Source organism: Aphelocoma coerulescens, chromosome 9, assembly GCF_041296385.1.
Source record: "Aphelocoma coerulescens isolate FSJ_1873_10779 chromosome 9, UR_Acoe_1.0, whole genome shotgun sequence".
Taxonomy (NCBI): Eukaryota; Metazoa; Chordata; class Aves; order Passeriformes; family Corvidae; genus Aphelocoma; species Aphelocoma coerulescens.
The window spans coordinates 7,724,143-7,737,749 of record NC_091023.1 but is presented as its reverse complement, the minus strand read 5'-3'; the positions used below and the strand labels follow the sequence as shown (position 1 = coordinate 7,737,749).

The following is a 13,607-nucleotide window of genomic DNA, read 5'->3' as shown; positions in this document are numbered from 1 at the left end:
CTGCTGTGCTCTGCCGGAGGTGCGAAGCCGCCCGCTCTGGCCCGTAGGGCGGCGGCGAGGCGAGCGGAGAGGCGGCGGCGAGACGCGCTGCTGAGAGAAAGTTTGCCGGTGCCCGAGGGCGAGTTTCACGCGTGAGCGGCCGGGGCTGGCGGGACGGCTCGGCGGGTACCGGAGCCGCGCCGCGTCCGCGGGGGCCGGGCCGGGGCGGGGGGAAGGGGCGTCGCCATCTGCTGTTAATTCCCCGGTCATTGGATTAGTAACCCGCGGTGATGAGATCAGCGGGATCGGCTTTCGCGAGGGGGCACGGCGCTCGCCGCGCTCCCCAGCTGCGCCGGCTCTCGCATGAGGCGGCAGCGGGCGGCCCAGGGGGAGGCAGCGCGTACAAAGCCCGGTAGCCGCCGCAGGCCGCCGCCCCCGGGCACCGGGCGGGGCTCCCGGGCGGCCCGGCCGAGCCGAGCGCAGCCGCCCCGAGCCCCGCAGCCGCCCGCAGCCCCCCGGGCACGGCGCCCGTCTCGCTCCGGGCCGCGGCTCCCCCCGGCCGCCCCCGGCTCCTCTCGCTTCCCCGGGGCACCCACGGGCAGCCGGCGGCGGGAGCAGCCTCTGCCGGGCGAGCGCGCTCCGGGCGGGGGCACGGGCTCCGAGCGTGGCGAGCTGGGCCACGGTGGCTCCCGAGTTTGTTTACTTGTACCCCGCGTCTCGCCCCCGGGATCGCCTCTCTGCCGGCATAGCGGATCGGTGGCGGTGCCGTGCTGGGGGTTTATGGTAAGTTTGCGGTGGGCGAATCCCTCGGTTGGTGGGAATTCGCTGTTTTGTTGCAGTGTGTTTGTGGGGGGCTTCTTGTATTTTTTTTTTTTTAGTACTGGGTTTCAAGCTGGTGTTTAAAGGAATACACTTGCTAAGCGTTATCTGCTTTATAATGAAGTGGTTTGCAATAGAAATTAGTTTCCTGAGCTAAGTAAGAGAATTATTTCTAGATGTTGGATAACTAGAGATCTACGTTTCTCATAAACTGAATGTATCTGACTTTGCGCTGCCGAACGCATACCCTCTTGCCTAATGATTGCCACAAGCTAATGTTTTACAGTGGTTACTTGGTGCTTTTTCGGGCAGTAAAAGCCAGACCTCAGTTCTAGAAGGAAACAGATCTGAAATACTAAACTATCTTCTCGTAAGAGTAAGAGGCAAGCTGAACCTTTGTCAAGACAAGCCTGAATTTGTATGCGAGACTTGTGTTTCAACAAAGGAAGGTATTGACTGAATTTGCCCTCATGTTACTTGTAAGAACTCGGAGCCAGGCGGTGGGTTTGCTGTCGCTGGTAGGAAGCTGTTCCTGCCGAGGGACCAAGGGCAGGGGAGCTGAACGCTGCCCTCGCAGCCCCATTCGTTCCTGGAGGGGCTCTGGCGTTGATGTGGCAGCATCCGTGCTGGCAGCAAGTCATCTTTATTTCTTTGTGCCTAGAACTTGGCGTGTAGACTGCTACAGGGTGGAAAGTGTCCTATATAGAGAGATGGCCGGCTACCACTTCAGCTGCTGGTTTGATGTTGGCTATAGCCCTTTGGTGCTTAAGTCATACCTGATATTTTCACAGTGCTCTGTTTGCCTTCCGGTGACAGAAGCAATCCCTGATAAGATATCTCCACGCTGCAAAAGAGCTTATCAGGAGAAAAAAAACCAGTCCCAGAGAGTTGATGCTTGTGGGTGAAACTGGCCTGACTTGTGCAGTGTATCTCGAAGGATGCTACATTTTTAATGTTGCTTCTGTAACTAAAGCAGACTGTCAGGGACATGAATATCAAATTGCTGTTAGATTATTTGGTGCTGCTGACAGAGAAATGCCAGATACTGTACGTTCTCCTAACAACAAGCGGAAGTTTTATAACTGGCCTTAGTCATGTAAGTCTGGTTTCCTTGGTAGCTAATGTGCCTCGGTGTCTTGCTGCTAACTCCGGATGTCCTTGGATGACCGTCCTGTGCCTCAGTGTCCCTGCCAGGGCTGAAGGGAGGCTCGGTACTTCCCTGCATCACCAGCATGACAAAACTTCCTAGCTCCGTGCCTTGCTGAGGCCCTCATGTGGGTGTTGCTCTGGAAGTACACTGGTGCTGTTGGGCTCGAGAGCCCTGTATGCATTCCCACCCCATCCCATCCTGCTGGCCTGTTTGTCTTTGCAAATGTCACTGCAGCCAGCTCTGAAGCACCGGGCTTCCTGCTCAACAGGCTCTGAGGCTCGGGACTAAGAAAGCAGTGCCACCTTTTTGCAAGGAGCTTTTCAGAGTTGTGAGACTTTTGGTCTGTTTGGCTGTTTTTGTTTTTTTTTTTTTGGGGGGGGGTGTCATGGTGGGGTTTGTTTGTTTTTGTTTGGTTTTTTAACAGGAGCATAAAACCTCCCCATGAGAAGTACTGATCGGGTATCTGGTTTCTTGAAAGAACCAGAACTTCTGATTCTTGGTTTGACCAAATTACAGTCATCTTTATGGCTCGTGCTTGTGCAGCATAGGAATTTCTGAATGATGGGACATCTCTCCTGTGACTCCACAAGCAACAATTCATTAATTCGTCAGGCTTCATTGTTGCTGTTTTATAACTTTTATAATGGATTTTCCATGTACCAAGAAAAACCAAGGAAGCTATTTTTGTCTCGTTTTCCTTCACAGTCACTGTTTTCCCCTCTTCTGTGTATAGGACATTGACCTCTTTTTATGGAGAAGGGAAATAATTTTCACAGTGGCACTCAGTGCCATGTGACAGGACTCCATATGATGGTTACTTTGAGTTGGCTTCTTTTAATTGAGACAGCTGTGGAGTTTTCTTTTGAGGAGGTGATTTGCTTACACATTTGAGACCTAGTGAGAGCAATCGAGGAAGAAGGCATTACATGATTTTCTGAGATAGTATTGTTAAAAATCCTTGGCTAAAGTGAGTAGCAAGATCATGCTAGATATTCAACTGTCCCATCCCCATAATTCTTCATGGCCAAGAAGAGGAGGGTAGGAAGAGTGATGCCTTATTCAAATTCTGTAAGCCATGCTGTGTTTGAGCTGTCTGCTCTCTTCAGTCTGCTTGGCTGCTCACTACTGCTGCACTGACATCCTCTGCTTAATTCTTTTTGTGCTGGGGCAACTTTAGTGTAAACTTGTGGCTTTTGCAGTGGTAAATCCCAGGCTGAATAATGGTAATGCAGAGTGGCCTTGATACTCACATCTATTTCCTGCATCAGTTAGTGAGGATAAATGCACTCTTAATAGAATATCTGTGTAAAGAAAACCTGGATGTATTCTCGTCTCAGCAGGTTTCCCAGGACAGAGGATGGATGTAAATGTTGCTGGACTTCATAAATCCTCTCTGAAGACTGAGGCGAGACTGATGGTAGAGAGGAGTGGAGACTGGTACTGCTGGGTGCCCGCCTTCCTGGCGCCATCCAGGAAGCAAAGCTGGGCTTGTGGCTCCAGGGATGAAGGGCTCCATGCTGGCAGAGCTCTGGATGGATGGATGGATGCAATGTAGTCTCTCTGAGCTATGTTAATTCAGTATGCACCTTGAGATTAGCAGAGATGCAGGTCACACGTGTTGTCCTGGGAATTTCAAGTATTTACTAAGCCAGAATAGATCCATTTTCTGTGATGAAGGCATTGCTTAAACCTGCCCACTGAACAGTTAACCAGTTCTTGCAATCAAAGCTCTTTGTAAAGTTTCTATGTATGGCTAAATATTTGCTTATAATTCTGGAAGTTGGTGTTGTTGGACTGACTGGAAATAAACGAGTGCTGTGGGTTGAAACTTGCCAGACCAGATAGCTACCTCACTCACTGTATTTTTCGTGGCATTGTGTTCATGCTGGTGAATCTGTGTCACTTCCTGCAGCACACATAGCCTTTGGGGATGACTTTAGGCTGTCTTTGCAACATGCAACCCCGGCAGCCCAGGGCTCTGTTAGCTGACATAGGTTGTGCTGTAGGATAGGATGTTAATGCATCATGTGCTTCCTGGAAGAGCAGTTCATGTTTTCCAACTTTTTAAACTTCAGTCAACTCATGCTCAGGTTGTTTGTGGGGATTGGTTGTTTGCTTTTTGCGTTGCAAAGGTGCGTGTGCATCACTGCCACTGGTGCTGGACTGTGTACTGCCAATATACTGGGGATTGCTGCTTCAGAAGGGCTGAATGCAGCTTCACTGAAAACTTTCCCAAAGAACAACAGGTGTCTGTTATTCTGTTGTAGTGTCCAAGATCTGTCGCTTGAAGAGAGCGGAGTAGTGTACGTGACCTGTGCTCCCTCAAGAGTTAAAGTATTTGAAATGGGGGGTGCTGTCTGAATCCTGCTTTCAGGTGATGTTGGGAAATACCTTTTCCTCAGCTGCTTGTACAGTTCTACAGCCCACAGCCCTTTAGATAGGATGGTGATTAAGTTAAAATTTAGTTTTGCTTTGATTTTTTGTGTTTGGAAAGCTGGCAGTATAATCAGTAGCATTCACAGCCTATCAGGAACAAATCCTTGCCCTGAATAGATTTAACGGTGTGCTCCAGTGGCCTTGGTGGCAGCATGGAAAAATGCATAAAGGAGAGCTAGAAAATGTGGGTTATGTCTTTTGGGAGCAGTCGTGGTTAAGAAAGATCAGTGCTCACAGGGTGCCATGACTTTGGGCTAAGAACTGTCATTTGGCTGGCAATAATTGATTAAAGCTTGATGGCTCTATTTTGTCTACCTCTGCTCTATTGAAGACTGGCCCATCAAGAGTGCTGGGCAGAGCTCACCACTTTCCTTCCTTTGGCTCTTTTCCACCGGAAATGGAGTAGTGTCAGGTACTAGCCTGTTGAAATGTACATATGTGTGTGTTTGTATTTTTTGGTGGGCTGTCTTTTTTAAGTGGATGTCACCTTTGCCTCAGCGGCCAATGTGGAGCAGCATTTTATTTCTGTAGGAATTGGAATGCAGAAATTTTACATAATTTGCTGTGGTTTGGCCATAGCAAAGAAGCATGTGAGGAGAATTTATGTTTCCATCCTTAGTAAGAGGTCAGGTGCCTGGACTTGAACATGTGTGCTCTGTGACCTAAATCTGTTCATTCTGAAGTCATTTGAACTTAGACCAGTGCTGAGCAGTATTCTGTATAATTCCTTGCTTCTCTTTGCTTATTTGTGTATCTTTGGATTGAACATTTTGGGGTAATCCTGCTCCTGACTGGTGTCAGATGACAAGTTTTATTGTGTTGCATTGCAGAGTGTGGTGACTTAGCAACTTTATCTTTGAGGATTTGTCAGAGGCTGAAGTGACAAGTAAGCTTTGGTGTGCAGCGTGAAGTGCAGCAATGTATGAAATCCATCTTGGAGCTGATTGCAAGCTAATTCTTTCAGAGCTGTACAGCAGACTCCTTAGATGAGCTTGCTTTCTTGATTAAACTTGTTTCCAAAAGCTTGTTCTTGCACTACCTTTCTCTTCCTAACCTATTGTTAAAGCATGGGGTGCACTTGTCTGCTGTTGTGCCTTTCTGCAGTAACAACTCCTAAGCAGAATTTTGCCAAGAGATTTCGAGAAACTGTAAATACAACCAATCTTTTCTCTGTCTCGTCAAAAGAATGAGGATTTTCTTCCTGCAGAAATGGGTCCATGCCCTGGGACCTAACCATGGTCCAGACTGCAGGAGCTCATCTCCTGAAGCCTCTGCTTGCTGTGATAGGGAGCTGCTGGGGGAATTCCCTGTGGAAGGGCTGGACAGCCTGGGACTTCTTGTCCTGAGGCAGCACAGGCGCTGCTCGCAGCCGACTTTGCTGTTCTGTTTCTTCAGTAGTTTTTCTGCTTGGCACCTGAATATGGCCCAGCTCTGTGTGAGAGGGGAAAGTGAGGCCAGTACCTAGAGACCATTCAAGCTCCTTCTACGCCTTGCAGCAGCAGCCTCATGTAGCCTTTGTTAAAAAGGGTGTTTCTTGAATGTTCAAAAATCAACATATTTAGAATTGCTTTTTCAAGGGAGCATTAATCACGAGGGAGCACTCGCATAGCTTTAGGCATGGAAAAAGGTGGGATTTTTCAAATCTGATGAAAGGTTTAAATACTTAATTATAATTTAATTTTAACTGCTTCTCCTCTGTCTCTTCTTCAAATGAATGCAGAAACAAATTACCTCCAGGAGATGGATACCTTTTTCATTAGATATTGGAGGTCATAATTTTAAAAGAGAGCCACATTGTGCAAAGTATTTACATCAGTGCTACATTTCATACTGAGAATGAGCTGTCCACAGAAATCCCTACGTGGAGGTTGTAGACGTAGTCATGATCTGTGTGTTGGTTCTAAAAAATAGTTTTGCTCTGGAAGGATGAAAATGGCTTGGAAGAAAGTTGGCTGGTATCTTTAAACACTGAACTAATTCTCCAAAATATTGAGCTTACTTCCCAATTAAACTATTTCATGATAGAAGCCACGCAAAATGAAGCAATAAATTCAGTGTTGTCAACAAGGATTGTATTACTTCACCTGTGAGAAAATGCCATGACAATCAAATCGATGTATAGCCAAGGAAATAGTTCATTTAAACGGTAAAGGGCATTTTGAATTTTGAGCTTTAACTATTTTCTGAGTTACTAATGAAACTGCAAACGGTTTCTTGTTTTGAGAATGACTTTAAGGGCAGCTGGGACAACAATCGGGGCGGGGACCAGTACTGGTACTTCTGAACCTCTGTTTTCCAAGTGTTTTAGACTCCATGTCCACAATAAGCTCTGCTGTCATTTGCTTTTGACAACAGAATGATTGCAGTGTTATGAAGTCAATGGTTGCTTTAAAATAAAGTTCAAATGTTCGTTTGTTTGTACTTCCTTGCTCGACGATGTCACTGCATATAGTTACGTAGTGTGTCCTGTATTTTACTTCATTTGTGTGAGTTGCTGGCTCAAGTTATAAATAATCCCAAAATCCAGTGTAGTTGACCTGGGAATTTACAAGTTAAAACTGAAACTTTGTCCTTACAGCATTGCTTGTGGTATTTTCTGACTGAGACACTTTCTTGAGTTAAAAAAAAGCACCCATTAAAATTTAACTAATTCATTTGTTTGATTATCTTGAAAGTTAATTCTAATTTAACTTGTAAAAAGGTGTACTTGTAGATACTTCAGATTTGTGTAACATCTTTGCATGGGGAATTGAGTGTCTGTTCCTCATGGCTTATCACTGGTCTGCTTGAATTTAAATTGAGGATGTGAGAGTGTGATAGGAGCACATGCTGAACTCTTTCAGAGACTGAGGATATTTTGAGGCTCCAGCTAGTTCACTTGGGCAGGGCCATTACTTTATTCTTTGCCTAGGAAAGGAGCAGCAGCAGTGCCCTTCTGGGCATGTGCTAAACCTGAGAATAATAAATAAAATTCTGATCTTTGATGTTTTCATCCCATGCTTGAGCAAAGTCCCTGTCTGTAGAGCAGATTGTGCAAGGAGGTTCAGGTGCATCTTGCTTTCAGAAATTATGATGCAGCATAAAGAAATGGAAATGCTATTTTCCTTGTTGAAATCTGTTGTCAAGCATGGCAGAGATGACAGAAGTTGTTTGAAATAAAGACAGTGGCACATCAAAGTCTATAAAAGACAGAAGCACTGCCATCCCAACCTCATTTCATTGTTGCTGCATACTAGTATTACATCTGGTTTGTACCAGCACCTGACTATCCCCGAGCTTCGGTACCATCAGCCTCTGATGCTGTTAACATCTGGGTAATACTTGCTGTGATATTCTCACTTCTAAGTGTACTGATCATTCACTAAATATTTATAGAGTCCTTGGGTTTTGATGTTGCAAGATAAAAGGGTGCATTTTCTATCATCTGTTGTATTCAAAGGCAAATAACACATTGAAGCTGGTGATTATTTAAAATATTATCACATCAATAAGTTCCTTTGTACTTTGGTCAGTGCTGACGTAACTGTTTCCAGTAGTCTAGAAAACCTTGCACTTAGTTCACTGCTGGCCTGTTTAGACTAAGATGCAGTGTTGTAAGTGCAGTGATCATCTACCAAAGATGTGAGAATGTGCTCAGGAAGGATTTGTTACAACATGTGTAGTATCTTGTCTTTTGAGATTTAAATAGAACAAGATGTATTAAACAAGCATGAGCATGAGACCTGGAATATATCCTTGTTGTTTTTAAATTCTTTAGCATTCATATTAACGTTATTGGAAACAAAATGTGTGGGTGGAGAGAAAGAAGAGAGGCTCACCTGTGAGATCTCTTGGTAGCAATGTACTCAAGTGTGGACAGGGAAAGAGAGGAGCATAGAACAGCAGTTCTTGAAGGTGATGGGGAAAAAGGTGATTAATTTGTCAAAGGGACTAAGCTTAAGTATTTGTCAGGATTTAAAAAAGGAAATGGGGAGTGAAAATAGACTTCACAGGCAGGGTGCACAAAGGGAACCATCAGGAATTGCTGCAAGGTCCAACTCCTGTGCTGCTCAAACTCCTGTGAGGAGTCAGCAGTGATGTGGTAACAGAACTTCCCTCACCTCAGTAAGCTGCAGTGGGATGGGAGGAAGTGCATGAGGCTGCTGCTTTGAGTTCATGCCTAGGGTTACAGTAGGCTTTCAGTTTATAATAATTGGGGTTTTTTTTAGTGAGTCACCTTCAGCATTGATAACTGGCTTGCATTTCCTGCTCTTAGGCTCGGTAACAAGAATCAGCAGCTTGTTTTCACTCAAATACACCTCTGTCTAGCAAAGGGGAATAATAGTGCAAGGGAATTAAAAATCCATATGTTCTAGTTCATCACAGTTTGACTGCTGGAAAAAGACACCAAAGGGAAATTCAAGCTGAAATGTCTCAACACTCCTGGGACATGAGAGTGACTGATGAGCTCACTTTTACTGCTTTACTCCATCCACATCCTGCTAATAGAGGACATGGGAGCAGGAAGTCTTCCTCAATGCAGAAGCCAACCCTCTCCCTTTACTCCCTTTATTTTTAAGTTTTGTTTTCCCTGTGGTAAAATCATTTGGAACCTGGGTGAGCAGTGCCCAGGGTTAGACAGAAATGTGACTCGGTAGTGCCTGCTGCCTCGTGTGTCATTCAGGGGATGAGCAGAGACTCTTTCTCTCACCCTGTAGCTAGAGGCTGGGGATGTAATTCCAGTGTGTGGAGTTGTGACATCATGTTTTCTTCTGCACATGGATGAAGATAGTGAATGGATGCAGAACTGTTTTTCTTTTTGTTTTGACTGTTGGAAGAAGTGGAAAAACCACTGGCTAAACCTGACATCTAAATTTAGATGTCTGAATTAGCAATGCAGGAAGCAGTAGCGTAGCAAACAGCTCGGTTCCTCTGGAGCACTGCTGGCTGGCAGGATAGAAAATCTGGGCACTTAACAGATGCAGGCATCTCTTCACACCTCCTGGGAAAAATGTGTGTGGGATGCTTCCTCTGGATAATCCTTAAGCCTAGGCTAAACTGGCAGTTTAACTTTCGTCAGAATTCCCAGTGAAGAGGTTTTCACAAGGGATTTTTTACTTGTAATTTTTTTTTTTTTTTGTCTATTTGCATACAGTGGGGTTTGCTTCCACAGCTGTTCTGCGTTTGGCTTCCATAGTGGTAAGGAATGTGGTGTGCTGAAATCAAGGCTGAGCCTAATAGTCTATTGTAGAAATAGATTGTAAGGAAAAATTCAAGCAGTTACTTTATTACAGCAAAGATGTGTGGGTTGATGGTCTTGGTAGAATTCAGTCCAGTCTCATGGTACAAGAAGAAATTTCATTACTTGTAATAATTAGCTTTTGAAATAAAGAGGATTATCTTTCATTTTAATCACCCTGCCTTAATAGCAGGGAAGAAAAACCATTGTTTTATAAGTGTCCCAGCTCTGTTCTCAGTGTTTTCTAGAATGACATTTTAATTGAATTTTATATTTATGGGACTGATACTTAAAACTTGTCATTCTCATGGGTTCTTACCTGTTTTCCTCTGTATATTAACCACTTGTATTTTTAAAGAGTGTAAGCTTCTGTCCTGCTTGTCTTGCAAAAAAAATTTCCTCAAACAATTCTTTGTGAAGAGAATTATTACTTCTAGTGATCATTTTTAACATGCAACTCTTTAATATTCAGCCACATTTCTCTTGTTAACACAAAGCATTGTATATATATGCTTCATATCCAGTATGTGAATAGCTTGTAAATAAATTACAAAAGTAGGTTTAAATTTCATGCCTGTACTTAGCAAAACTAATGGATGGTAATCAGTGTAATGGCTGATGATAGATTGTGCTGTGCCAGCAGGGGAACTGGCACCCAGAAGTAACACCAGCTCAGGAATGGCTAGAGACTGGCTGGTGAACGTGTTCTTCTCCAGATGCTTTTTTAATTCCTTCAATTAACTTGATTAAGCAGCTTAGCTTAAGTAAGCAGAATTTGTGACTTGGAAGTTCTCCCATGTAGTATTTTCCCATTGCCTTAGGAATTAATTCCTTTAATGTCATGTCTGTGTAAAGCAGGCAGCCGTGGTCGCTCCTGAGTCTTGCACAGACACGAGATGGTGTGTGCTTAGTATGAGAGGCACACACAGGGGTGGTGTTTCCCCTCTCTGCAGTCATAAATCATGGTGATTTCTGCACAGTGCAATTGAATGGAGCCTGACAACTGTATTTTTTTTATTGGTGTTGAAAGTTCCCCGTGCTTAGATCACTCTGAATCCTCCATCAGGAGAGAGGAGCACGCTCTCTCCTCTGTGCCCTGTGGTTCCTGAGCAAGGGAATTGCTCTCAGGAACCACTTTGGAATTTCCTAATTGTATCACTGGTGTCCCAACCAGGTAACTTGGTGCATTCTCTTTTCTACCCAATGTTTTATCATCACAGCATGTGCCATTAGATAGGGAATAGGGACAGGGATGTTAAGGAGGGAGTCAGATGGTAGCACAGAGTTCTTGTCCACCTGTTTGCTTTCCTTGAAGACATCCCCTCCTATTCCAGTAAGGATGGTGGTTATGTTGCAGTCGCCTATATTTTTTAGAGCACAGAAAAGTGGCCTCAGCTGGAACCTATTTTGTGTATCCTACAGTTCCTGGTGGTACTGGGGGACCCACCTATCAGTAACTACTGCAGCACAAGCAGGATTGACTGTTGAATATTGTGGCGGCCTCTCTGAGGCTCAGCTCTTGTGTTTACAGCTGCTGGCCCAACAAATTGTTGTTTTCCAAATTGTAAGTCATTCATTCTGGTCCTGGCTTTCAGTTATTTGTATAAATATAAGTATTTCTGTAGTATCAGAAGTTGCAGTGTCTTATATAGATTGCCATTAAATCAGTGTAGTAATTTCAGAAATTTAGATCTGTGTTTACAGGTGGGACTTTTTTTCTTAAGAGAATTTCAGAGAGGAGCCTGACACTACATCTCCTTTTTCTTGGTTTTAGTGTGTTAATCAGATGATGATGTACTTTCGTAATTGCTCATGAGTCTGCTACATAATGAAAGGGGAGGGTTGAGTGTGCTTCCATGATGCTTCTCTTTCTAGCAGTGCCAGGTGGGGAGGTAAATAACAGGGTGCTAAAAAACGGTTAAAATTTTAAGCCGTATGTGGCTTCCCAGTATGAAGGAAACTGACAATGGGATGTACAGGAGGGGAAGAGATGAAAAGGAAACGGAAATTAGAAAGACTGGGCTTGTAACAAAAAGCCTTTTGCCACAGATGTGGTGAAGATATGTTGGGCAGTTGAAAATACTTCTGTTTTCCATTCCCTCCTTCACTGTGGAGGAAGATCTCTGTTCATGAGAGAGGTTCTTCAGGTAGTTATAAGTGTTAATAGACCTCTGGGTTTTAATGCTTCATTGAACTTCCATACTGTGTAAATTACTTTCTGCAAACTTGCTTCAGTTTTTGATCTCTTGACTGTAAATTGTAACAGAGTTCATGCTAAAAATGAAAATGCATGACTGCTCTTGATCGCATGATTCTTGTAGAGATTTCTGTGTCTGCACAGCACTTCAGTGAAAAATACGTCAGTTTATCTGTTCAAAGAATGGTTGGAATTTAAACTGCCTCTGATTTCCAGTATCCTTAGATACTTTTTTCCTTAACCTGTAGGCCAAAAGTCTTGCTTTCCTCCTCTGAAGCTATTTGTAGCATTTGTGCAGTATCCCACATGGTTTTACATTCATCAGTGGTGTGGTTTGTATGTGACTTCCAAGTCTTTTGCAGCAGTAAATGATTGATTGAGAAATGCAAGTTTGCATTTAGGCTCAAGTGAACATATTGGTTAGTTGTCAAATGATTCTGGAAGGATCTTTGTATAAACCTACTTCATTTTCTGCTACTTGTGCTGCTCTTGAGGATGTAGTAAACAAAAACAAGTTTAGCTCTGATGAAGTTGAAAAAAGAGTAATTTTCCTAGTATTCATTCAGGAATGCAGGCCGTACTGAGTGTGTTACAGTTTTTATAACTCAGTGGGAAGATGACTTGTTTTCCTGGAGTTAGTCCTTTACTTTTGAAGATATTTCTAAATGTTACTTTTATTCTTTATCATGATGGAAATCAAGATGATCTGTATATGCCAATGCAATCTAGGGTTTTGTTTTTCCCAGAATTAAAAACTCTGAGCACCTTGTTTTTAATATATTACACCTGTTGCTGGAGCTTAGCTCGTAATTACTGATGGGCTTTCTCTTTGTCTAAAGTACAGCTGATCCAAATTTAGACTGAGCACATTTTTCTCCAGGGCAGAACAGGTCCCTGCCTGAGTTATGGGAGAATCAGTGTCTGGCAGATTTAGATCATATCTGGAAGATTATCTCCAATCATATCAAATATGGGGGGTTTGTGCAAAGATTAATTGGAATATGCTCTTTTTATTTTTAATATAGCTTTTGCAAGACTTCCAGAATGTGATGCTACTTATTTTATTTCAACAGCAGTACACCTAAAGAGTAAGTGCTAGTATATTTTTAGTCCCATCAAAGCTTGCATCCTGGTACAGTTTTCTTACAAATAACTTTGAATCTTTTTCCCCCCCTTTTCATCCAATGCATTAAAGAAGGAAATATAGTTAGTAATTAATTGTTACAAATAAAATGCTGCTTAAAAAAATTGCCTGCAGAAGACTGCTTAGCAGGGGGAACTAGAGTGTAAAGTTATTTTGAGAAATACAGACCTTGTGTTTCAGCTTATAGATCACAGTCTGTGTTGAGAGTTGTCCTGTAGGCTGGGACAAAGCTGATTTATTTTTATCCATACCTCTATTAGGAAGTCTAGTGTGGGTTTTTTAAAGTACTTTCCTGTGGTCAAAAATACCTGGAATTGTTGGCTTTTGTAACATGAAATTCTTTGAGGATGTACGTTGTTAGGTCAGTAGTAGAGAGACGTAAATGCTACTTCAAGCAGCAACTTCTTTCACCATGGCTTTTCCTCGTTGGAGGCCCTCTCTGATTTTAACACTGCCAAGTCTGGAATAGTTTTTCTCTACAGAACAGTACTAATTTGAAAAAGCAGCCTTTCTGCTTAAATCTGGCTCTAGGGCAATGAAAGAGCCAGACGCTGTACCTGACAAATTTGGTGGCCACCCACGGCGACATTTTGGCATCGGTGGATCAGGAAAAAGGAGCTGGTGTAATCTACCTGGATTTATGCAAAGCATCTGACATTGTCCC

General features: G+C 43.5%; 1 protein-coding gene across 6 annotated transcripts in view; it reads left to right on the top strand.

The window, feature by feature from the left end:
- Nucleotides 1–289: 289 nt before the first annotated feature.
- The window catches only part of SPSB4 (splA/ryanodine receptor domain and SOCS box containing 4), a 79,564-nt gene continuing 66,246 nt past the window's right edge, over nt 290–13,607 (top strand). For 4 of the 6 annotated variants that reach the window (XR_011152780.1, XM_069024591.1, XM_069024594.1 and 1 more), the window contains exon 1: nt 290–762. The gene's annotated coding sequence lies outside the window, so the exon portion shown is untranslated. Of the gene's footprint in view, nt 763–11,087; nt 11,167–12,760; nt 12,888–13,607 lie in introns of those variants that run through there. The other 2 variants (XM_069024592.1, XM_069024593.1) reach the window with 2 other exon arrangements.